Here is a 22833-nt window from a genome sequence, read left to right on the forward strand (position 1 = left end):
AGCTCTCCACTGGCAGTCCCTTGATGTCTGTCGACCAATCAGAGGCTGTGCTTTTGACACTGACTCTCGAGGGAGTTAACAGTGCTTTTGTTCACGTTCATTAGCTGCAAACGTTCCGTTCGGTTCAACTTTCGCCAAAAACATGAACATGTTCATGCACAACACTCTCCAGCAGTGCAGTAAAAGGAAAAACAGCAGAAAACTCCCCAAAAACCTTCCAAAAATAGAGCCTACATAAGATCATTTTTGCACGTGGCTCATGACTCATGGCTTGATATGTCTGGAGAACATTCATATTCTGACTTGGTAACCTTTTGGAAATAATGATTGCTGCATGCCTGCTTTTATCCTGAAGGCTTTTATCCCCTCAGATTCGAGCAGTACATCTGAATGAAGAAAACTGTCATTTATTGTCACAGAGCATGAACGTGTGCTTGGAGCGTTGCCTGTTAGCCATGGATAAGTGTCCGTTGTTTGTTTCTGACAATGAGTGATAAAACAGGTGAGCGCTGATGCTTAAAGACTGACCTGCTCAGCGCCACATGACAAGTGTGTCATGTCAAATGGAGCATTAGGCGTGACCAGAATGTACAATGGCAGCTTGGTCTAGGGGGAGTGGTGGCAGGTCCTTTTCAGAGACTAGCTGTCTGGAGGAGGCATATAGATTCACATAAAGATCTATACGGTGGTTACAGAGCTAATTCTTTCCGCAATACTGTGCAGGATGTGGTATGATATTGAACACTCGGATGAGCCCAGTGGTAAGCAGCCGTCATCATCCCAACTTACCGCGCTCAGCCTGTCTAGAGTCCTGACACAAATATTCAATTGGGAAAAACATGTCACCTGCTGCAGAGCATATGGCATTTAAGCAGCAGAGGAGCAACACATTTTATATCCATGAGATCTGCTGCATGGTACCAGCCAGTCGCCCATTCCTTCTGTTGACTCGGTTAGGAATATTGTTGGTGGCATCTGTCTCCCTCAAGAACCACAGTCGTACAGTCACCCTGCCACTGTGGCAGCTTTAAACTGTTGTTCCTGACGCTGTGCGTTAGAGCCTTCATGTGGCCATTTAAATAAAGTGATATGATATCATTACATAAACAAGAAACAATGGCCGAGCTTAGCACAGCGGCAAAACTTCCTGTGATGCTTCAGCTTCTGGTCTTCTCCCGTTTACCTGAAGGTGACATTGATTCAGATCATGCTTTCAGCGAGCTGCATCTGGTCATATTGATCAATATCTTCTGCCAGAACAGCATTTCCCTTTGGCTCACTTGAAGAGCCAATTAAGAGAGCTACATTCTCTCATAGAGAATTTGAAATGTGCACAAACACTATCTTCCCCACAGTCCCATTAAATAATGCATAAGAACAATATATTATTGTGCAGCAGCACTCGCTACCACAGGTCGTACTAGTCCTATTAAGACTTTCTTCTTCGAACTGAGAAGCACCAGACAAAATGTAGTGCATCTAATCCACTATTCATTCCTCACCGAGGCATTAGGAAAAAGATGATGCCTCCATGAATTACTCCTACTGAGCACGCCACCGCGATGAGAGATCATTCTGTCCTTCCATATTGATTTGTTTGTCAGAAAGTCGTATGACGTGCTCTTCATCAGAGAGCGCCAGCCTCATTGGAGATGTCTAACCCTGCTGCCTATTAAAGGCTGGAAGAGCGCAGAAGCATTAACTATTCTAGTGAAGTGAACGGTTAAGAGCCTCAACCTTCACATTCTGTTTTCTCTGTTTGGTTGAATGTCTGACTTTAACAGAGATGCATGCATAATCTAGCACACCCAGTGCAACAACAAAAAAGTCTGTGAATAATATCTTGTCACTGACCATATTTCTATCTGGTTGTCTTTTCAAAGTATCCATGCATGGTGTTCCAGGAAAGCTGTGGGAGCTGGATATGCTTCAGTTTTCCTGTTTAATGTTGTGCAACCACAATACAGTGTTTCTTTTATTCTTAGATATAAGCGAAGACTAATCTAAAAAACATTATCAAAGCGGTTTCTTGCTATGCTTTGATACTTCCATGAAGTCCTGATATGTTAATACTTAATCAAGGAGCATGTTAAATTCTCCCGCATCATGATTTCTTGCGTTCGGAGCTGACAAACAAAAGTGGTAAAATTCAAACTCGCCTCGATTAAATCTCTCCTCTTGACTGTGAGGAGAATTTCATCGGTGCCGTGCAGAGGACCACTGCTGCATTGATAACAGTCTAACTAGGCTACATCATCACAAAAAAAAATCACAGCTTTAGGGACCTCAAAGAAACAGCAGCAGCAGAATATCCACGCATTTGGCCTGAATCCATGAAATAAGTTCTACTTCGGTGCAGGCTCTGGTGCATGTGTTGTTTGATATTTATCTAGGATGCACACAAGACACAATCTGATAATTTACTGCCGCTGGCCTCTTTTAAAACGGTATCAACTTAGCAGGTTTACCTCGAGGTGTGGTGCAATAAATTAGTGTTAAGCTACTGATATTTCTGTTTGACATATTTGAGAGCTTTGTAACAGAGTAGATACAAAGTAGAGCTGCGAGCTGTTTCTGAAGAAATTGTGGGTGGTGATGGATTTATAATATCTACATTATGGTCATGGCATGTGTTGTAAACAGTATTTTATCTTTGACTTTCTTCCCCAATGTGAAATTAAGACAATTTGCTTGTTAAAAGACTACTGATAACCTACTTAATGAAGAGTTTGTGCAGTGCGGTCTGTTTATTTGGCTGCTAACACATTGATCAGCACATTATTACACATACATGAGCAGGAGGACACTTGAGCACGGCGGATTTCTTGCTGACACAGAGCTGGCTCAGAAAATCTCTTCACCCAGATCAACATCTATTGGATGTTTCTATCCTTGTTGCCAAATTGTTCACTAATGTTTTGCTATTAATTACAGGAGCAGTTGTTGATGTACTGTTTCCCACAGTGAGTTAATTTCAGTAATACTTCATTTTGGTGATATTTATGGGCTTGTTTTCCCTTGGATTGATTTTTGCATCCCTGGAATGTGCCCAGCAACTCCTGTGTGTCCACACACTGACTTGCTGTTTATTAGTCTGTATAAATCCTGCAGAACATGACATTTTCATGTGTTGCATGCATTCACTGGATAACCACATTGTGTATGGCACATACTAGCATAATATAAGCAACATTATATAGCTGCGGCTTCTTGTCAGGATGAGTCAGTGGCACCCATTTGCAGTGGACATATCAATGTTCATTTATTGTTCTGTTCATCCATCTACTGTGTGCATCCACCCATCCATCCAAGCCCGGGGCAATTTAAGGGCCCCTCAGCCACCACAGTTTAAAAAGTTGTTGTGCAGTGTGCTCAAATGCTTCTCAAGTCTGCAGAAACTCTCATGGCTTCCAGTAGAGAACAGATTAAAAGCCATTCTTCTGATCCTCTTCAGGAATGTCCCGAAGCGATAAGAAACCGCAGTATTTTTCTGACCAAGTGGTATATATCAGAAACGATGTACTAACAGGCCAGTCTGCAATATCTTCTACCCTGAGACCGAGAACGAGGACAAATTTCATAAAATCTGCTGTAATTTACAGAGCCTTTACTGAGTGGAAGTTGTTCCAACCAAATCATGTTAGTATAACAAACACCAGAGCTGCTTTTAAAGTTCCCATGAAATGGCAAGTGTTTCCATCAGGAAACTCTAGAAGTCACCTTGGTAATGTGACTGGCCTCGTTCTCAGAGGCTGTGCACAGAGGTGTTCATTGGGAGGCTGTTGGTTAGCAGTAGTTAGCAGATACTTGAGCAACAAGTAGAGCTATCTGTCCAGAGTTGAGACAGAGTAGCAGAAGGACAGCAGATGGAAACCAGAACATGTTTTCTCCATAAAATATGACCCAGTTTTCACCCAAAAATTATAAAGTTGTGTTTAAATACAGGTAATTAAGTTGCGTTTGTGTACGGTAATCTGTGAGGCCCGGTCCCCAGAAGCCCTCCACTCTGGCTTCAGCGCTCATTTTATTCATCCATGACAGCGTCATAACTTTTTTTTTTTTTATTGGAGGAAAAACTAGTACACTGTACACCCCCGAGTGCAGAATGAGTCATCAACATTTTGTTTTCATGAAAATTACATAAATACTATACTAAATTACTATTTTTTGCCATTGTTGGGCCTGATACTGGCATAAAGGTGAGATATAGAGCAATACATGTGATTAGTTTAGTTTATTCATTCGACATAACAGTAACATTGGTGCCGCAACATTCAACCATGCTCAAGCCCTAGATGCATTTCTCCCAATTCCATGCTTCATACAAATTGTCCATATATACTATATACAATCTCAGAGTACTGATGTTGAATTAAATATATAAGAAACCAACATTACCTTTTTATACAAACAGAAAATGGTACAATAATATTTTGTTGTTGTTTTCCAATATATTTCTGGAGCTGTTCATCACCATTCTCATTTTATTGTTATTTTGTGCAGCCCTGCTTCATTTCCTTTTTGTATTACACTGTGGGAAAAATATGTACATCAACAGCACAAAACCCACAAACAAAAAAAAAATGTTTTTAAGTGATTTTTTCTTAGGTTGTCTTATCTTGTCACATTGCCAGAGAAAACATTGCATACTGAAAGTATAATTATAGTTTGATTCGTGACTCAGCTTTTAACTATTTTTGTCCTTTTTGGGGGGCAGAATTTAAGTATTAGTTTTATTATGCCTAATAATTCCTGTCCATGGTGTCACTGTCTATTTGTGTTTAGCATATTTTCCAGGCTCTTTGAACTAATTTGTACACATTAACAGACCCTGCTTTCATCAGTGATTGGATACGCCAAGTAGAAACTTGACAGAAAAACCATCTATAAGACAAATGTTAAATGGCAATACATTTGCCGTGTAATTGTGTTCAACTCTGCAATGCGCTGTGATTAAAACCTTGTTGTTGCACCATTTTCCAGACAGTGAACCTTGACATTGTTGAAAAACTGGAAGGAAGAAGAAAACATTCAGTGCTTCCAGAGGATTTCTGTTAGAAGCTCTTTGCGGATGCTCCTGTCCTTTAGCGGAGCGCTGATCATATCCAAAAAAATCTTTTATCTTTTGGAACAGTGCCTCGTGTGAAAGGGCTTCACTGTTTTGAGCAGCTACTGCCAAGTCACAATGCACCTTCAGCCAAGTATAGGCTATCATAGACTATAATGGTACAATCCCTGTACCTTATATGTGCTTAAAACTTGTGAAATGCCTGTTTAATACAGGGAACAATGCAACAGAAAGTACTATTTCATCATTTAGTGCAAAGAAACTGCCATGCTGACAAAGTGAGTGCTTTGTCCAGCATTTTCTACAAGGTGGTATCCCATATTGCAGTAGGTGAAGTCTGTCTGCCTTTTGTGTCCAACACAAATGGGAATCTGTTCAAGGGAGTTGCAGCTTGTTAGTCCAGCACACCGGTTTGTGGTCTGTGGGAGACTTATGGTGAAATCAGGGATGATCAGGTCGCTGCCAAATGTCCTCTGTTTATACGATGCTGTTGTCTTAATTATGATAACTGAGCCTGTCTGCCAAATGCCGTAACTGTAAATGCTAATGCGAGAATTGGGAATTTTTTAAAGAAATGGGAATTTTCCTCCAATAAACATTTGCAATCGCTGGCCATTGCAAAGGTAATACCCCACCTAATCGACTGCAATCTTAAGACTGGGAATCTCTCTCTTGAGTCCAATTAAACCACAGCACTGGGTATTTTTTTTTCTTTTTTCTCTCAACTGCCCGATTTCTAAACTGGCATTCTTATATAAGACAGATCAGTTGAAGGATGAGTGGTTTGGCATGCCAAGTTCTCGACTGAATCTTCTGTGATGTGGGGAATCATCTGTGAGGGCCTGCACCGAGGGCAGGTGGTTGACATTGACTTACACGAGATATGAACTGGCAAAACAAAAGCTTCACCGTTTCAAACTCCACAGCTGAAAGAAAAACAGCAGTGGCATAGACGTCTCAGCCTTCAGCGAAACCTGTCTGTCAAGATGCATTGAGACATGCCAACCAAACTCGTGTCAGAGAAAACAGCGCCCAGTAGAAGGTCAGCTGTATATTATGCTCATCTGAGCGGTGCTGAGACGTGAAACGATGTGAAAGCTTTATAGTTTGATACCAACATCAATATACTATGGTTGCAAACTAGGAAACAAACCAGCCCTGCAATGTAAAGTGATAAAGTTCGTTAAAGAGTTATTATCTTCAAACAGGGAAAAGCTGCATGTTTTGGGCCTTTCAGAGCCATCCATGCTTGTAGTTATTGATGATGCACTTTGACGAGCTTCAACAATATCAGGTCATTGGATCAGTCTGACAAACTACTTTCTCTATCGAGAGGCTTGATGGATGATGGCTGGATGGAGTCGTTGTGATCCGGGTGTCTATTGACTAAAAGAGCCTCATTTATGGTGGCCAAGATTAGTGATGTAGGACATCCATAAAGGGTGTCAGCCACCGGATGTTTGGATGGATGGATGTCTGAAGACTCGAGGCTGATCCTGCAGTGCTTCATGTATCATTTAGCTCAGCAGAGGTGGAACGTATATTTACTCATTTACTGTAAAGGTGTTGGTACTTGACCTCTTTTATCTACATTTGAAAGTGAATTTTTTAACTTTTTGCTGCACCTCATTAGTCTGATAGTTGTTGGTACAAACCTTTAAATTAGGCAATCTTAATCCAGGACTCTTGAGGGTCCAGAATGAGTACTTTTACACACAGTTAATTTAACTGCTTTAATTATCGTGTACTTTTACTGAGGTGAATTAATCAGAAGAGGGAGGTTTCATCTTGATGAAATATTTTTACATCCCCTCTAGGGCTGCAACTAGCGATTATTTCCATTATTGATAAATCTGCCAATAATTTGTTTCGACTAACTGATCAATTGCTTTGTCTATAAAAGGTGAGGTAATGTTGAAACATGTCCTTTCCCAGAGCCCTAGGTGACATTGTTAAATGTGCAAATTCAGCAGGCATGGCTTAAGCTAAATTATTAATTTAACTTATCATCAAAAATCAATTTGTTATCAGATAAGACAAGAATTCTCACAATTAAGAAGCAGCAACAAGGTAACGTTTGGCATATTTGCTGTATAAATGACTTTGTGTCAAGTATGTAAGTAAGCTTTTTAGAGTTTGACCATTATATTGGTCAGCAGATATTAGCCTAGATAGCCTATCACAGGTATATCGTTATTGTTGTCCGTTATGTGCAAAAATGAAAACCTTAATTTATAGATAAAGATGCAGATTCTGCTGCCACATTTATATATATTCAATGAGTCCAATGTCTCATTCTCCACCAAATTATTTATAACCAACAATTTATGAAAGTGTCACTTGAAAGATTAGAGATATGCTTCTCTAGTTTTCACAGCTTTAGTAAAATCTTATTTGTACTGACAAATCTCACTGAAAGCGTTCCGGTCCACACTGCAGAGATGATATGACATTAATTTAAGGAAAACATTTGGCTGTCAGTGTCTCTAATTATTAATCCTCCTTACTGAAGGCAACTTAGATTTGTCAGGATTTCCATGCTTGAACTCCGCGGTGAAGTGAGATTTGAATCTTACAAACAACAATTATTGACTCGGGATTGCCTCTGTCACCTTTTTTCCGTGAATTACATAAATGCATCATCTAATTGGTAGAATGTTGCATGTTGATATGGCAAACAGTGAAACATGAAACTTTAAGCAATCGCCCCTTGCTCTTGTCTCATACTTAGTTTGTTTTGCTGAATGATTGGGCGCTGCTTTGTGAGTGCATGTCTCAGAGGAAATAAAGCTCCGGTTCAGGATGAAAAGGAGATAACGTCTTAGAAATCCTCTCGCTGAAGGAGCGCATGGCATTAGCTCGGTAATAGCAGATGGATACCCCTTTGATCCACGGTTGGGGAGGAGAAGTCGATTGAGTGACTGTGATAAGACATTCAGCTGTTAAGCGCTTCCATTGTATCTTGACTTGACTGTATTTAGAGTACACAGGCATTTTAATAACACTATTATTTAAAGAGAGGATTGAAATTGAATTACAATGTGCACGTTTCTGTATTATCACTGCCACCATCCTGACAGTATCTTGAACATGGAATAATTGTGTGAAACGCTTTGAAGTCTGAATCACATGTACTGTCATTAACAAGATGACACTGGAGGAACATGTGTTCATCTAGAGAATATGGAGTGAAGTACAGCCTTAAGTGTCAAAGTCATTCATGACATTAAGGATATTCCTCATGAATGTCTTCATTAACAGTTCGGTACGAGACGACTTCCTTGGCTCCTTAGCTCTGAATCTACGCCTTCAATTTCATCGGTTCCTTAAATCCATGGAACACAATAATGGAGACGGTTCTCCGGTCTGAAAAATGTAAACCTGCATTCGTTCTAATGACCAGCAGGGGGCACCTGCACTGGTTTCAAATAGAAGTCCGATTGTATTTAAGCTTATGATAAACTTACCTTACTTCTCATTAGATTTACTACCTCAGTAAACAGTTTCCTAATGAGTTTGTGGTCTCAATCGCTAATTTCAAGTCTTTTCCATAACACCATGACGTCCTATTTTGTAAATTATTGTTACATTCAGAGTAAAGTAGATGTATGCTTTGAGGCGTGGCTCCTCGAATTGCTACCACGGTGTGCTCTCAGGTTCTCAGTCAGATCCGATCAGGATATCCTCCCCAGCTCCACCCTCTTGACCCAATATGGGTAAATCAGGCTCCAAACCAAGGTGGCGATGGCCAGAATGCCAAATCAAGGCGTGAGAACAGGAGTCCACAAAGCAATGGGTTTACACTTGAGACAGTCTCACGATAAGAGGAATTAAGGATGCTTACAACGCAGATGCTTGGACCCTAACTTTTGACACTTCTTCAAGTTAGTTTAGGAACCTCCCTCACACTGATGGATAGTACCTACTGTAAATAATCTACAGCCACCTCACCTCAGAGATGGTGTCCAGTGTGGAGCAGACACTTTATTAATTTTATAGATATGGTATTATTTTTTAAAGTAGTGAAAGTCTTTCTCTTTTTAAAACCATATACTGTATGAAATAAACATTGCTTCTACTGGTCACTGTACTCTCTATTTGCTGTCATTTCATACTGTAAGACAGAGCACCAGAGGATACTGCCTTGCCTCACCTCATGAGGGATGCAGTGGTGTCATTCATGGTGAAGGAAAGCATTTCCCTGGATTGCATCTCACTTGCGTTGTGGAAGACTCATGAGCCGAAGTAGCCGTATCTTGCAGTTTTAGCAGAATGCTACGTTGCTGTACCAGCTACCTCTGTTCCCATGAGAGGATGTTTTCAGCGGCCGGGGAAATTGTTAGTGGCAGCAGATCTGTCCTGTCTCCAGACAATTTGGACTAAAAAACTTTTTTTTTTTTTTTTTTTTAAGAAAACTTGACAATAGTCTTGGCTGACTGCTTGAAAATTTAACTTAAAGTTACAAGCTGAAGTAGCACTGCTGGCTTGATGGTTCATTTAAGTTAATTAATAAGAAAGCTGCACTTGCCTTCATGGACAATTTTTATTTCATTTATTTTCTACTTACTATGGAGCATTGTGTTATTGTGTTGTTGTATTATTTTTGTTATTTATTTCAATTTATCCCAATGTGCCAGCATTTTATGGGGTAAGAATTATGGATAATGAACCACTGTTTTCAAAATAAATAGCAAAATCTACAGAATGTACCAAACCAGTACCGAACCGTGACCCCCAAATTGAGCTCCACACTGAGCCATGAATTTTGTGTACTGTTACACCCCTGTTCTTTAGCTGCAAAAGCCTTTGAATTTTGACATGTCAGTAATTTTTTATGTTAAGACAGCTGAGCAAGCAAGACACTTGGCAGCTGGCTGTCACTTGAGTAGCTTTGGGGAAGAGACTTCATCGTATTAGACAGTGAAATCCGATGTGCATGTTACGCTCTTCAATAATGTCTCCTGTGATCATTACACATAGCCAACGGAAATTCAATTTTAAATCATACATTTTAAGAAATCTTTGGGATTAAAATGCTAATATTATCCTGTGTCTGCTGGAGCTTTGGCAAGATTTTGGGAAAAGAAACACATGCATTTTGCCTCACTACTGTTTCACTTTGCTGCAAAAAATACAAACGCTGTTGTGTTGGAATAATGTGGAATGATGGAGCTTTGAGTAGATTTCCTTCCCGAGACTCTCCGATTAAATTTGAGTGTGTTAACAATGGCGTTAGTTGGATTTGACTTGTGTGGCATCGTGACTCAAGCTTTTTCATTTTCAGCCCTTTGTAGGCTCGTTGATAAGACACATCAGTGTTATTTGCTGCGTTGCCATGGCAGCAAACATCCCTCAAACCTGTAAGGTGTTTGTGGCGTCCTGGTGGCTCAGCTGGATGAAGTGTGTGCCATGTAATCTTGATATACCCTGTTTGAATCCAGCGGAGACACTCTGTTACACATCACTCTGTTCTCTTTGAACCACCCTCTCCATCCGTCTCCACTGTATTTTACTATAAAAATAATCTTTAAAAAAAATGTGAAACCTTTATCAGGCAAAAAATGGAAGGACGGCCATTTTGAGCAAAGATGCTCTGATCTGCTGTGCTTCATCTTTACCGGTAATGTAATGTCAAAAATGTTTCTTTAAAAAATATGTGAATGGATGTCTTTCAAAGCAGGTTATCTGTTGGCAAGCAGCGACACTTTAAATCAAGTGTCCTCTTCAATTAGAAGTGAAATAAAGAGACTTGAAGATGTAAAACAAGCCTTATCCCAAACAGATGCACCTCCGCGTTTGACTTGAGGGGTAGTGTTTCTCTCAGCATGGCTCTAGTCTAATCAGTGGCCTAACATATGGCTGATGAGCCCACAGCTCTATCATTCTGGTCCAGGCTCACTTAATAGACCCAAAATGATCTGGCTCCAGGTGAAATACATTTTGTGTGATAGAGAAGGGCCTTTGACCACCCAGTTCCATGGATACTAATAAAAACAACAGTTACAGTAGTTGTTGTGGCCACTGTGATGTCCTCAGCTTTGTATCTCTACATTATTTTTATTGCCTAGAATCCAATACAGTGCTGCAGTGCAAAATTAAAGATTTTTATGGCTTACCTAACATCTTTGAGAAATCTTTTTAATTTACTGAAAAAGAGTTCACTGTAATTACTCCAGCAGTTAGTGAACCTTGAGACTCTGCTGTTCATTGAGGTAATGTGATATTAGAGACAAGTTTAAAGGTTGTAACATTGCATTTACAGATATTTCCTCTGAGACTGCAGTTGGAATTTGAGGGTAGTTTTTGGATAATGTTGGATTAGTACTCAGCACATTTTTTAATATTAGATAATGTGGCCACATTGGCACATATACATATATCTTCTTATTAAAATTTGATTTAAAATCTACAGCATCTGCTTGTTCTTGTCATCATCTGTGCAAAACTGCTAATGACACAAACGTAAGCGTGTACAGCCATTAGTGGCTCTTTGAGGCATGCTAACATGCTGATGCGAAGCAGGTATGAAGCTTACAACTGTCACCACAGATGTCTGTGCTGAATATCATGGCAGGCCGTCTTAAAGTTGTCAAGACATTTCACTAAAAACCAAAAAAGTTTCAACATCAGTGGTGAGAGAAGAAAAGGAAGAGGATCAGAAAAGTCATTAGGATTTAAGATCAGGAAACCAAAAATGTCTGCACCAAATTTTGTGCCAATGCATATATAAAAGACCTGCTGGTGTTACTCGATGTAAATTCATAGGATCCCCAAAAAAGTTGCGAATAGTTGCAGAATTTCAAATTTTGTACCACAGTGGTGAACTGATTAACCCAGAATCTGCTCGCATGACTAATAATGAAGAAAGATACTGTATATCACATGGAGCAGACTGTCTTTTTGAAGTAATGAAATGTGAATGCTAATTTTAATTTTATATTAAGCAGTAGAATGGATGATAAGTACACCACTGTGAGCCTAATTTAACTCACTTTAAGACATTCTGCAGGCTGTGTCACAGGACCAGCTTGCACAGTGAGGAGTGCACGTGTGTCAGGGCCGCATGATATGGGAAAAAAACAACATTGCGATATGCAGTAATTCAACTAAACTAACTACAAGAATGTTTCAACTGTTTGCTTGAACGGCTCTTTTTGGAAATAACTAATAATTAGATGAGTGATTGGGATAATTTTGTTGAGGAGTGCATTTTGTCAAACAAACCAAAGTAAGGCCCTGCTTTGTTTGAAAAAATTGAACAAGAATCATTGTGATTGGTGGTTAGCTGTTTATGCAGAGCCTGCATGTCACTCACAATCAACAAACTTCCATGTATTCAAGAGCCCTTGAGTTGGACAAAATTAGTCGGACTTCTCTCTTAGATAAGTCACGGGGAAAAGAACACTTTGCAAACTTTTGCTTTGTATCAAACAGCAAAAGACATCGTGTATACGTTAGCCTTTCTTGACATTGCACATCCTGCAATGTGACTGTCTATTTTGCAGGTGCAAATTGCACTGTCGCTGCTGAAACATCATATAGTTTAGACCTAATTTAAAGCTGTGGAAGTTGACAGTTGTTTTTCTTTTTTGAATTAAACATCATTTAAGTCAGTTTATACATTATTTCCTTGATTTCAGGAGCTTTTCACATTGTTTATTCTCTTTTGACACACAGACACGCTTATAGAAGGCTGATGTTGTCGTTTTGTCTGTTTTGTATTTTGCACACCATCTGCATTTAATGTGGCTCATAGCATCATAAGTTAGGAGTGCACGTATTCATACAAACTAGCCACTTATTTTAATTATTGTTTATAGAGAGCACCAAATGCCCAGTTTTCACCGTTTTCCCACTGCCCACCCCATTATGATGCAAGCAGAACTGCAGTTCATTATGCTTTCAATACAAAAGCCTAACCGTATTATTCAAATAAGTAATTATTTTCACAGTAATATGTTTGACTTGGAGTTTGTCATTGTTAGGAGCACTCTGTTAATCATGTTGGATCAGATTACTGTAGTCTTACATAGACAATTATGTTTACTTTGCGCAACAGTGATCCTCACAGGTGATCCAATTGTGTCTCATAAATGAGTTTTTAGGTAATATGCTGATAACCGGAATGAAGTTATAAAGTTGTCAGTGCGGTGATGAAGTGCCTCAGCGAGCAATTTACATACATGTGAAAATCGATGTAGACGTGCCTGAAGAAAAAAAATATAACAAAAGATTAAGCAGGATGTAGAATGTAAATGTAATGAAGTATCAATGCTAATGGCATGCAAATATAATACCTCAGCTATTTTGGGATCTGGGATGCAGCGGCAAATTAATTTTAGCAGATGCAGACAGTTTTCATCATGTATTTATTTTCTTGGCCGTGTAAAAATGAAATGCTAATGCAAAGATATTAGGAAAAATGACGGTTGCGTCATGTTTTGCATGAAATATATTCACAGATAGGCAATGTTTGCTCTTTTTGGTAGACTGCTAAGTGATATTTACTGTGGACTACTAATTTGATATTAAGTCGGTCTTCATAGCACCTTTGGGGAGCAGAGATGTCACGAAGTGCCTCATAGAAACATGTGTGAAGACATAAAACACAATTAAAGCAGAGAAAGAAATGGGAATTAGTTTCTAAATCGTGACATCTTAAACTGCAGATTTTTCCCCTAACCTAACATTCAGAATGTTCCCATTTCTGGTGACAGTGAGCAACATAACAGAAAAGCTCCATGAAAGAGGCTTTTGACTTTGAAGTAGCAAAATTAAAATGACAAAGGCACATGAGAAAGCCATATTAAGATGAATAACAATTAACAGCATGAGTCAGCTTTTAAGTCTCTGGGGACAAAACCTTGCCTTGAATGGGAAAGCATGAGAGAAATTACAGCCCCAGCTGACTTACAATTTTAATTTAGAATATCAAGATATCATTTCTGCGACACAGTTTGAGCTTTACAGAGCCAAGCCAGAAGCAATGGATTGTGCAGGACAAAGGCTGATGCAAGACCACCTTTCAGAATAATAAGCACAGAGGAGAGCAGTGTTACTTTTATAGTATATAAAGCAATAATAGATGTTCCTGCAGGGTTTTTATGCCGTCATGCTGGTGACAGCCGTGGCATGTTGTCTGTCCATCGGTCCCCTTATCATTATTGTCCATATCCGCGATTCAATTCAGTTTTCGATTTTAACATGTTTTTTTCTCCAGACAATTGGTTTTTAAATGCTTCTTTAAAAGATAAGCTATGTAGTATCAAGTGTCTTATGAGTGCAATATTTTTCTTGTAGCACAACGAGGCCATATGGTCAAATTTAAAGGTGCAACATGTAGGAACTGGCCAATTTTCTGAAGTTATACTATAAACAAATAGGGGGCAATATTTCACCAGAGTAACCACAAACTGTTGCTAACTTTAGCTGCTGTCAGCTAATGAGCTCAGTTAGCCGTGCAGCTAGCGGTCGTATCAGCTGACTCTGCCCAGACTGGGAGCTTTGAGCACGGGGAGGAATTTTTTAAATGTTTTAAACAGAAATGTTTACATATCGCACTTTTAAATAATTAATTTAAAATGCAGTTTAAAGCTTGCTAGATTTAGGATCCACATCAAACTGTAAAATGCACAATATTTTTACCAGTCAGTTGGGAACAAACTGAGGAAAGAGTCGCTAGACGAGTCACTAGATGGCCGAAAGACAATTTGCAACAACAGCTTAAGTCTTCCTCAGCTGCAAAGCCTACACTTTTTGTGCAGCTCGTGCGTAGAAGAAAAAATACTGTGATAATCGCCAATTCTGCTTTTGATTTAGATAATTAAATCAGATGCAAATTTCAATGATCTTTTATTTAGAATTGAGGTCATGACTCCCCTACCTGGGGGGAATTAATTTGGCATAGAGCAAAACTTTTGCACACCTGTGGATCTACAGGTGCGTAGGAGAGGACCAAGGGGCTGACAAAGTCAGAACAAAAAACTCCTGCACACTGTTCACGTACTTTGAGATCAGGAATGAATCTTAATATCATTTCGGTACAATGACCTTCATCGGGTTATTTTGTGTGCGGGAGCTTTTTGTTAAATTTGGCACAAAAGTCTGATGAACTGATCATAGTTTGGTGGTCAAAGATCAAGGTCACTGTGATCTCACAAAACATGTTTTTGGCAATAACTCCAGAATTAATTAGCTAATAATGACTAATTGTCACAAAAACATGTCTAATAGGATAAAATTATGAAGCGATGAAATTTAATATCCAGAGAGTAAAAGGTCAGCTTCACTCTGACAACATGACGTTCTGCAAAAACATGTTTCTGGCCATTATTCAACGCCAAAACCAAAGAATCAGAAGGGGACATTTCACACTTAATCGGATACTGAAGAATTGGTACCTTCTTTGCTGCAACATCCATATCTGAAGCAATATGTACCGTCATTACTACAAGTTTGTGTTTGATCAGAGTCAGATTTATTAGCCAAGCATGTGCACACACATGGAATTTGACTGTAATCCAACAACACAAGCCGATGGTTTTGCTGATATTGGGTGTCATGTGATTGTCGCTGCATCGTGTGATGAAGCTTCCTCTCAGTCCTCTGTTATCCTCTGTAAGAACGGTCCCTTAGTGAAGACAGCATGTTTCTTACTTGGAATTCCATTTTGCCAAAAATGCAACAAAATACATGTTTTATTCAATTCTTTCAGTCTTCACTTCATATATTATGAGTCTAGACAGTAATGACGTAAACTGCAACATGACTGATTGGCAGAGGAATACAACCTCGAGGCAGTAATTCTAGTTCAAACAGGTAATTATACAGCTTCCATATGTTACAGTACAAAATGCATGATTTTAGGTACTCATCCCTGGCAGTGTTCCCTGAGACGGAGGCTGTCCATGAATAATTAGCTCAGTTTGAGCTTACTCGTTAAGAAGCTTAGAAGTGCTATGAGCTAAAGTATAAGCCGGCTTAGCGGGGTAAGTCTTGTACACCAACTATTGACCACATGTTCACGCGGTGCACAGATATATTTCCAGCACCTTTTAATAGGTGGTTTCCTGGAGCCTGATCACCTAACGGATTAAGGTGTTTTTTTTTTTACCTGAAATCTTAACGGAACCAGTGGAAATATTACAGCGCACGAAGGGCTGAGCTGTCACCCTCTGCCACTGCAAGGACCTCAATTTCCCATCCTGTAAATGCTTGAACTGATTATGAAAGGAGCAACGGTTGGGATTGACACTGACTCAAGCTGCCGTGCGTAGTTTACACACTGTCAACCATCTCTAAATGAAGTCTGTATGATAGCTCTCCCTTCGTTTGGACCGCAACCGCTTATGAGAAAGTAATAAGCTAGTGACCCTGTATGTCTGCCTGTCTCAGCTGTGATGGCAATGTCAGTAGGATAAGAAATGTATAATGGCCTTGTAGTCCCTGTTGCCTTTTAAAGACATCCAGATTTTCCACGCCATTACCTCTGAGAGATGAGCACCAGTAAAGAGCGAAATATCCTGTTTGAGCAGTGTTTCACACTGGCATTGACTCACACAGAAGGGGACCTTGTTTTTGTCAGTAAATCAACATGGCCGGTGAGTCTTGTGGCTGCACACAAGGGGGAATCATTGGCAGGTCCCATCCTTCAGGTTTGCCTTTGTCCTCTGCGTAGTAGTGTCCAATGGTTACTGGGACTGTCACAGACCTGGAGGGGGCATCTGCAGCACAGGCTCACTGTCAGTCTATAAAAACCTGTGCAATAATGTGTCACATTTTCAATTTCCAGTGTGATCGCAAAAGTAATACGGCACACAGTCTTCTATGTAACAGGACAAGAATAGTAAACATTTCTATTTGCGGGATGTAGAGACTTTACTGCCATTAGAGCAAATGGTGCATATCACTACAGTGTACTGCATATAGTAACCAGCTAAGAGGCAATAAATGTGCCCTTCTGTAATTCAGGAGGAGATTTCTTCATCCACCATTTCCCCTTGAGATCTTTTTTTAGAAATACAATAAAGCTCCGTCTGTGCGTCCATTTTGAAAGTAGTTCGTACAGCACAAAAAACTCTCAAGCCCACTTTTAATGACTGAACTGGATGAGATTTGAAGGAAATATAATGGAGGATCTTTTGCACTTCAAACACTTCAGTGCAGCAGAGAAAAGGATCTCTGGCACATTCAGACTGAACTCAAAGGAGGCACTGGACCACTCGTATTCATTTAACACACTAAGTTTATTAAGCGACTAACATTTTAATGTGCTGTGCGTCTTCATCAGCGACAAAATGTTGGTTAACAAGTACTCTAGTGTCTTCTTTGGCCCAGACGCAGCTACAGCTTAGCTAGATGTTAAGACAGTGTTTCAATTTTGTTCAATTATGGATGTTTAACTTATTTGCTTTCTGTTTTAACTATGTTAAGAGACGTAGATAGGGCCCCTAGCAAATGAGCTCACAGCTGGCTAATGTATTTGTTCTTCGTGTCGTGTGCACAGTATACACTATTTGCATGTTAACTAACATCATTCTGCAGCCTTTGCTTCCCTCAGATCACACTTGGACTGAAATAAAAGCACATGTTTCGACACACTGTCACACACGAAAATGAAGATGTATCTAAAGGAGGAATGACGCAGATGTTGCTGTCAGCAGACTTCTTTCTGCATGTATCTAAATTTGGAGCAGGTCCATGTAATATCAATTCAGAAACATGCACTGCGGATAGATTCACGGAGAAAAAGAGGGTTTTGGACTGAATTTCCTATCGTAGATACTAATTTGACAGCTGTTTAATTTCCTAAATTTTGTCATAATAGGATGAGAACAATGCGAGAAATCCTTTGCGCAGAGCTTTGACACTCGTGCTGTTAATCCACTATATTCCTGCTGAACATTTGCCAGTAAAGTACCCCCTAACAATCAGAAGAACGTCATTCATTTGTGGGAGACGTATTGCTCATATTGTCATAAACGTCTTGCATGGATGTCATGCTTATTGTTACGCTGTGAGCAGTTTCAGAGATGCTGCAGACAGCTGAGATGCAGGTGTGTAGCCATAGGGCAGGCTCTGAATACATGATCAGATTTCACTGGTTTCCTGTATCCTGCTGCTGCAAAACCACAAGAGAGGATAAATTTAACACGGCAGAATTTAACTCTTGATTGTCTCGGTTAATTTAAACTCACAACATTTGCGATGCGGAGATGGAAGGAGGCACATTTTCAAACCTAATGTTGCAGTTCGCTGCTCCACAGCTCGCCCCAGCTATTGGCATATAGTCACACTGTATCCATTATTAATCACACGGTTCTCAAGGACGACATCTGTGCAAATTAGTATGCAGAGAGTGCGAAGATCACTTACCAGCAGTGACTTCGAAATTAAGTATTAAAAACAGAATTCTGCCCTTTCTTTCTGTATTCCATGGCCATATCTTTCTACTGCACAAAAATGACCAGCGGGGTTTAGCTGGACAATTTCAGGCTTTACAGTGTTTGCGGTGCATGGCAGATAAAGATATTGCTGTAACATTAATATTTTTTACCTCCATCTTCTTATCTTGCTTTCCGAATCGAGCTCTGCAGAAAGGATTTCATTGAATCCTTCACTGAACTCTGTCTTTACATTATATGAGCAGTTGTGTGATAATCACTGCTTACAGGGGAAATCTCCTTAAGATTTTAGTGTGAGTTTGCATTGAGAATACAAAGAACAGTTAATGCCAGCATATGTCAGACACACATTAAGTAGAGCTTGGAAACGGCACAATCCAACTCATGATCCATTTAGTAGCTGTTCAGGACCTTTGAATTATTTCAAATGATGATCATCAGCAGATGGAGTTGGCTTAGTTGTCGTTGATTTCTAGATTCTCCCTTTTAATACTTATAATACACCATGAATGAGACATTCTTAAAGTGCTTATAAAAATTGATGTTTTCAGCATCTACAATTTCATGATGCATCATAGATGCAGTGTAGAGCATCCTGTCAATTTTCAAAATAAAACGCCCTGTGCAGACTCAGGAACTGCAGCACAACGAAGTCGAAAATATTAACAGTAACCACACTTAAAACAGACAAAGGAAGAAACTACTTATCCAAGTAGCCTACTCATGCATGGTAGAAGCACAAAAATAAACACAACCTGAGCAAGTCAACAATATCAGTCAGGCATGATGCTTCACTCCTTTAACGCTCCCAGTGGGATATGAAGCAAAACTGTGTCGCACATGTGAGGTCACAGAGTCGTGCCCAGTGGAATCAAGACGTTACTTAAATTACTGAGGTGAGCCAATAATGTTGGACTAACTGACCAAAAACTTAAGCCAGCTTTGCTTTGTTGGATATTTCATTATGTATGCAGATACTGATAAAACAAAGTCATTTAAGAGGTATTGGCAACTGAGTTTAATACAGTTCAGTTTTTTTTTATACAGCTTTGACTGGATTGGGATGGATTGGTCTGTAAGCTACTTATTTAAACATTACTTAAAGATTTAATATGGAAAATTTCTGCATTAAGAAAGAAAAGAAAAACTGAACTTGAGAAGGCTACCAAAAAAAGAAGTTAGATAGCGCAAGAAGCAAAACGAGAGTCAACATCGGAGTGGCTTTTCAGCGATGGCGACAACTGAAGCAGTCGGAAGACCTGAGGACGGACGCCATGGTAGCTGTGTGTCTGTTGGACAGGTAATGAGCTGGCTTGTTTTGTTGGGGAAATGTATTATTACTCTGCATTATGTAGTCAACGTAGCTAACGTTAGCTCCTTATGTTGCTGTCGTATGTATTCACCCAACACTAACGTTAGCAGGTTGTAGGTGACGTTGGTTAGCTAGCTAGTTAGCTAAAATTGCAGACTACTTCCGTATGAGACATATTTACATATTTTAATCCATATAGCAGTGTTCACACATGCACGGCTACCCTGGGCTGTTTGGACATTAGCCAGACGAGCTGTACGTGAGAGGCGGACTACTTCTTGTGTGCTACACGTGTGAAAGGCCAAGTCCACTGTTCAGAGGTCCTGGGAAGATTACATACATCTGTGAATATAGTTTGCATTGTATTTGTGAGCCGATGTTGTCAGATGGTACTTGTGTGACGTCATTCAACAAATGTGCTGATGTTGCCTATTTCTTTGTTATGAGAGGGACGCATCAACTTCCAGCCTTGAAGCGTCTGTTCAGAGCAGAACCATGTCCTGATGTTTCCACTATTTCTGCAGTCTCCCTGACAGGTGAGTGTAACTTGATGCTGACAGCAACATGGATCAGACCACTGTTATTCATGTAATAGTTGTCTTTGATGGATACATTTCATATATGCATGTGTCCTTCTTTCATATCAAGTTGGTTTGCTTTATGTGCATGAACGTGCACCTTAGCAGAGATACAATACTAAAAGGATTGGCATCATTTCTTTAGCTGCACCAGGAAAATGCTTCAAGTACTGGTCCTAGCAGTCACATGTTAGCCTACTGCTAATATTGCATATTAGTGAGACATTTTTTTAAAAGAAAATAGACTTTGCATTTCAGTTCATGATCTGACTGTCAGCTGACCACAGAATGCACCTGACAATCCCTATAAATAATCGCTTGCCACTCATCACATAAGCTTCCCATCACCCACCTAACCCGACTTCATTTTTTTTAACATAGCAACAGTCCTGTGTTGTCTTTGACAGAATCAGTAACATTTCATGCCCCATAAACACATTTAGATGAAACCTTTATGTCCTGTAAACACATTTAGTTCTCCATCCTTATCCAATTTTCTGTGATTATTATATTTTTTGCAGAGATGATGGAACTCCTTTCTCTTATGTAAATAACTTTGAAAGTGACATTTTGCTAACCCCCCAAAAAGTAGAATTGGTAAATACTGATGTAACAGAGGCTATTTCTGGTTGTTTTCAGGAATATTTGTCACTGCATAAAATGAAACTCAAGTTGTGATGTTATAATAACTTGAAAGTAATTTCAAGGTCCTTGAAAAGCTGTATTTACTGTCAGATAAGTAATTGTGCTATTCTTTCTACAGGACAGTCACTGTCAAAACAGTAGAGGATTGAGACCGCACCGACATCAACAGCATAACCAGTCAAGAAACCTCTGGACGTCCTTCCTGTATATAGTTGTTTATGCTAATTGTACTGTAAAGTGTCTAAACGATAAAAGGTATACCATTTTTGTAGTGATATTTATTTACATGTGTTCCAAGAAATGGAATAAACAAGAGTCTTGCCTAATTCAGTTGTTATTATTAGTGGATCACGTAAAATGAAAGAACTGTAACGGGTTGGTTGTTTATGCTGGAAGTGTAAAGAAAAGGCATTTATCATTTTCAAGACTTTATTCAAACAAGTTAGAGATATTGCAAAACAAGGAGTAAATACAGAACGACAGAGCTCCAGCACTTGATGTGATTGCTCCAAACGTGGTCCTTGAATTCTGGCCTGTAAAGCAACAGATGAGCAACATGATTAGATATTTTTATGGACCAGAGCTCGACTGTCCTCAGCATACTGTGAACATATACACTTTCAGTGGTCAATACTTTAGACATTCCTGGACAAAACTGTACAGATGTCCCAGTTTATATAACATGTTTGTGAAATACCAGCCCTTTATATTTCTTTACATGTTTCTACTTACTGTGTTTATTGTTATGCACCAAAACACAAATTCAAATGGTGAAAAACTACATGGCAAAATAATGTGATTCTGATTAGGGCAAGTTACATGCCTGGTCAATATACTGTACAAACACAAATAGTTGTAGGTAATGTTGTACTTTAGATGCTGACCTGCTCATGTGCAATCCTTTGAGCTTGAAGATCTTCCTGTCATCCTCTGACGGGGTGATGTGTCTTCATCATCAGAGTCAACGATGCTGTCATGGCGGAACATGCAAAACATCATATCATGAGTCCAATACGATATTCATGTTCGTCTGTGAATCACTGAGGGAAACAAAAAAAATCAAACATGTAGCTGATGTTTTAGCTTTTCCATATCTAACGTTACCATAGCCAGCTGCTGCTAGCTAACCTGCAACGAGCTACAACATCAGAACACACTTTCAAAACAAAGTCTGAATGCTAACAAAGCTAGCTCGACAGCTATCAGTGCTAGCAATGGCTATGTCGGTTCTTTACGTTCAATATGATAATATTAGGTGTTTACTTACAGGTGAATGAGACATGAGGTAGCTACTTGTAAGATGTTGTGATGAAAACGAGGCACCGGTGCTCTTCTTCTTGCCACCGCTCGGGAGGACTCGGACTCCGTCGGCAGTCTTCGGACGGTGCGCGTTCATGGTTTGGGGGGAGCGTCTTTGGAGAGAGGCCTGAGTGCAGGGGGCGGGGTTTACTGGCTGGATGCTTGCACATCTGGCCTGGGCTTTCACTGTTTTTCCAACTTACCGACCCCAGCTTTAATGGTTCAACCCAGTTTTTGTAAATATCTAGCTCGTAGTTTTGGATTTACAAAAAGTTGGTGGAATCCAGTCCAGACGAGTAACTAAATGGACACTGTGCTGTCAACAGACATACAGTAAGTCATTTTACATTATGTTTTTTGTTGTGTTGGCAGTGAGTTTTACCCCTGCAAGGAGGTTATGTTTTCAACCGTGTCTGTTTGTTTGATGACAGCAGGATTACACAAAAAACTACCGAGCAGGTTTCGATGAAAAACGATGGTTTAAACTTTAGATATCAGGGCTCAGTGCTATGAAGTTTGATCTTGTAT

The 22833-nt window shown here is 39.6% G+C and overlaps 1 protein-coding gene and 1 long non-coding RNA gene across 2 annotated transcripts in view; one reads left to right on the forward strand and one right to left on the reverse strand.

The window, feature by feature from the left end:
* Window positions 1–21478: 21478 nt before the first annotated feature.
* On the reverse strand, window positions 21479–22314 carry LOC141009300 (uncharacterized). Its single transcript, XR_012180133.1, has 3 exons — window positions 22274–22314; window positions 21891–21976; window positions 21479–21539 (listed from the first exon to the last, which is right to left on the reverse strand). It is a non-coding gene; the product is annotated as an uncharacterized lncRNA (long non-coding RNA).
* A 176-nt stretch (window positions 22315–22490) lies between these two features.
* The window catches only part of lrfn1 (leucine rich repeat and fibronectin type III domain containing 1), a 97840-nt gene continuing 97497 nt past the window's right edge, over window positions 22491–22833 (forward strand). The window contains exon 1 of the mRNA XM_073486621.1: window positions 22491–22638. The gene's annotated coding sequence lies outside the window, so the exon portion shown is untranslated. The remainder of the gene's footprint in view (window positions 22639–22833) is intronic.

The sequence above is a fragment of the Pagrus major genome, chromosome 2 (assembly GCF_040436345.1).
Source record: "Pagrus major chromosome 2, Pma_NU_1.0".
Taxonomy (NCBI): Eukaryota; Metazoa; Chordata; class Actinopteri; order Spariformes; family Sparidae; genus Pagrus; species Pagrus major.